Genomic DNA, 4,534 nt, shown 5'->3' on the forward strand with positions numbered 1-4,534 from the left:
TAGTCAGCCACGGTCACCCCTGCCTCCTCATGGGATCTTTCTTCAATATTGGAATGAACGGATCCTGCATCTTCTGCATTATACACAGAAATATCCGCCATTGTTCCTCCACTGTCATCCCTGCTAAGGTATTGCACCATTGAACTTTGGCCAGCTCCTCCCTCATAGCTCCATAGTTCCCTTTATTCAACAGAAATATTGTCACTTCCGACTGTACCCTCTCCCTCTCAAATTGCAGATTGATGGATTGATTCATTAGGAATTATCCTGAGGTTCATTCAAAGCGGGAGTGATTCACCATGATGGAGCAGGAAGATCTTTGACAGAATGTTTATTTGCATCAAGGTCTTTCTTGGGAATGAGGAAACAATAGATGGACAGAGGGAATTCCATTTTACTGGATCAGAAAGCATGAGGCCTCCTCAGATTGGATATGGCAACGTACAGCCAACGACTCAATCCCACTGCCCAGAACTGGCCTTACTCTGTTCCATTGACTGCAGCCAAGAGTCTATAACCATCAGGAGAGAGAGGACAGGCTGGGGCTCCTATTGTTTAATGAAAGGAAGGCCAAGGGCTGGCCTGATTATACAAATATCTGGATTAAAGGAGGCCATTCAGCCCCTTGAACCTGCTGTGCTATCCTCTAAGATTGTCATTGATCTGATTACTCCACATTCCCACGTACTCCCAAAAAACCTTTCACCCTCAATCCTTTAATAAGATCCTATCCACCTCCAGCTTAACCATACTCCAAGTCTCTGCTTTCATCATCGTTTCAGATCAGGGTCTCCAGACACTCACCAACCTTTCAGAGAGAGAGAATTTCTCTCCTTTTCTGTTTTAAGTGGATGCCCGCTTCTGTTGAAAGAGTGACCCCTCGTTCTCGACTCTCCCACAAGAGAAAAAAATCTTTTCCACACTCAGGATCCTGTGGGAAACAGAGCAGCCTGTGGCTGGTGTTTTGTGGATAATACGCGGGGAAGCAGTTTGCCTGGTTTTCTCCAGTGAATCTGACTCTGGGTGAAGCCATGTTCAGCTTCCACTCTCACTGTCCCTGCCTACTGCTCATTAAAAAGCTCATCAAGAAGACTGCCCACATCCTACTCAGCAACGATAAACCTCCTGAACTGCTTTTAGCTAAAACCATCATAATTTTCGCAGGCCTGTGATACACAGACAGAGTAATAGCTGTGATCTCACTGAGCTGCTATTTATTCTTTGATCTTCCCACCTTCTATGTTGTTTTAAATGGTATTGCATTTGAGAAAAGCATTATAAAATGTGACAGCGTGTTTGATGGGTTGGGAGAGAGCTCTTTCCCAAGTGCTGATCAGAGAGAGGGAGACAGACCCTGAAATGATACAGCACTGAATCCAAACATCAGACAATCCATCTGGCGGGACCATTGTCCCGCGTTGTGCAGGATTGAAGACCATTCCTGAGGATCACAGCTTTCATCTCCTCCCAAAGAACAGAAGTACTGATTAGGAGCAGGCCCTTCAGCCCTCCAAGCCTGTCCTTGATCATCAGACCCTATCTCAACTAAAAAACAAACCTTCTGCCCTTGTTTGGTCCATATCCCTCTATTCCCTCCCTATTCATATAACCATCCAGATGCCCCTTAAATGTCACCAATGTGCCTGCTTCCATCACCTCTTCTGGCAATGTGTTCCAGACTCCTACCACTCTCTGCATGAAAAACTTCCCTCGCACATCTCCCTTGAACATTCCCCCTCTCACCTTGAACTTGTGTCCCCCTTGTAATTGAAACTTCAACCCTGAGAGAAAGCCTCTGACGATCCATCCTGTTGATGCCTCGTGATTCTGTAAACCTCTATCAGGTCTCCTCTCAGCTGCTGTCTTTCCAGTAAAAACAATCCTAGTCTTTTTAACCTTTCCTCATAGCCAATAACCTCGATCAGGCAACATCCTCGAGAGCCTTCTCTGCACTCTCTCCAAAGCTTCCACGTGTTTCTGGTAGTGTGGTGACCAAAACTGCGCACCGTACTCCAAATGTTGCCTAACAAGGGTTTTATATAGCTGCAACATGGTTCACCAACTCTTGTACTCCATGCCCCAGCTGATGAAGGCAAGCATGCCATTTGTGCACTTAATCACCTTGGGCACCTGTGTTCCCAGTTTGAGGGAACAGTGGACCTGCATGCCCAGATCTGTCTATGTGTTAACGTCCTTAAGGGTTGTACCTTTTACAGTATAATTCACACCTAAATTTGATCCTCCGTAATGCAGCATCTTGGGATTAAACGGATTAAACTCATTTGCCATTTCTGTGGCCAAGTCTCCAATCTATCTATATCCTGTTGTATCCTTTCACAATCATCAGCATTATCAACAACTCTACCAATCTTTGTATCATTTGCAAACTTACTAATCAGACCACCCATATTTTGCTCCAGATCATTTATATACCCTACAAACAACAGAGAACCTAAGACCTATCCCTGTGAAACGCCATATTACCAGTCTCCATTCTGAAAAACACCCTTCTACCGCTTGGCCTCTTCTGTGACCAAGCCAGGTTTGTATCTAGCGAGCCCACCTTGAATCCCATGTGATTTTAGTTTTTGTACCAATCTGTTTTGTGGGACTTTATCAAATATCCATATAAACTACATCCACAGTTCTGCGCTTATGAATTCAGTCTGGTTGGTGGGGAAGCACTTGGAGACGATACTGAGGGGCAAGGTATATGCACATGTGAAAGGACATGGACAAGTTACTGACAGGCAGCATGGTTTTGTACAGGGAAGGTCATGTCTCACTATCTGATTTAATTTTTCAAAGAGGTAACAAAGATAATTAGATACAAAAACTAAAATCACATGGAATTCAAGTTGGGCTGGCTAGATACAAACCTGGCCTGGTCACAGAAGTCAGGGTCACCGGCCTGTAATTTTGTGGATTCTCTCTGGTTCCTTTCTTAAACAACGAAAAATACTGGCTAATCTCCAGACCTCTAGAACCTTTCCTGTGGTCAAAGAGGATGTGAAGATATTTGCTAATGACCCAGCTATTTCTTCCCTGTGCCTCTCGCAGTAACCTGGGATAGATCCAGTTTAATCAGTGTAGGATTCCCAAAACTTCCTCCTTGAATGTATTGATATTCTCTCGAGTATTCCCAGACTCATCCCTGACCTCAGTATCAGTCATCTCCTTCTCCTGGGTCCCCCTTTTATATTCCGTCAGTGACAGTGATGGTTAGTACTGAGCAGCTGTATTCCGATGTAAGGTCCATATCGTTGTGTGTTGGGATCATTGTTTTTCCAAAGAGGAGAATTTGGGAGCAGTTGTTTGCAGCAAAGAATGAATCTAATGCAGCAGCAAGTCACTGCAGAGGCTGGAATCTGTACAGAAAACAACCAAATGTTGGAGATCACAGCAGGTCAGTCAGCATCCACGGAGAGAGAGAGCAAGATAACGTTTCGAGTCTAGATGACTCTTCATCATGCCTACAAGATGGTGTCAATTTCTGAGAATGTTGAATACAGGTAAACTGGCATCATTTCTTGTGGACTCGGCGAAAGTGAGGACTATTCCTGATGAAGGGCTCTTGCCCGAAACGTCGATTTTCCTACTTCTCGGATGCTGCCTGGCCTGCTGTGCTTTCCCAGCACCACTCTAATCTTGACTCATCATTTCTTGTGGAGCCTGGGGGGACTCAGCATAGTAACAACTCTCTGATTGGCCAAACTCCTGCTTAGCTCAGGGACAGACAAACAGGAGTAGGAGATGCTGATGCTGGAAATCTGAAACAGAGACAGAGAACTCTGGGGAAACTCAGCAGGTCTGGCAGTTTCTGTGGGGAAAGAAACAGAGGGAATATTTCAAATCTGGTATGACCCCCTTGTTCTGAAAAAGAGACATATTGACTCAAAACATCAACTCTGTTTCTGTCTCCACAGATGCTGTCAGACCTGCTGAATGTCTCCAGAAATTTCTGTCCTTTGTTTTCCTCTCTCTCTTTCACACACTCTCGCTCTCCCATTTCCTTTGTAAAGTTGCTTTCTTTAATTCCCTGTCAGAGAAAAGGTCGAATACATTCAGACACAATAAAAGAAGTCATTTCAAATCCCACATCAGAAAGAATGGCCCCAGGTCCAATCAACCAATGAATTAAACACTCACCGTCGCTGCCAAGGTGTCATCACAGAATCCAAAGGGTTGGGATCAACTGATCAGAGTCTGTGATGTGGGGCAGGAGTGACAGAACCGTGTCACCCTGAATTGTTATTTCTCCACTCAGTGTAAATGTGTGTGTGTATGTGTGTATGTGAGCAAGTGAGTGTGTGTGTGAGAATGAGTGTGTATGTGTGTAGGTATGTGTATGTAAGTGAGTGTGTGTGTGTGTATGTATGAGTGAATGGGTGAGTGTGTGTGTGTGTGAGAGTGTGTGTGTGTGTGTGAGTGAATGAGTGTGTGTCTGTGTCTGTGTAGGTGTGTATATATATGTGTGAGTGAGTGTGTGTGTGTGAGTGAATGAGTGTGTGTGCGTGTGTAGGTGTGTGTATGT

The sequence above is a fragment of the Chiloscyllium plagiosum genome, chromosome 6 (genome assembly GCF_004010195.1).
Source record: "Chiloscyllium plagiosum isolate BGI_BamShark_2017 chromosome 6, ASM401019v2, whole genome shotgun sequence".
NCBI lineage: Eukaryota > Metazoa > Chordata > Chondrichthyes > Orectolobiformes > Hemiscylliidae > Chiloscyllium > Chiloscyllium plagiosum.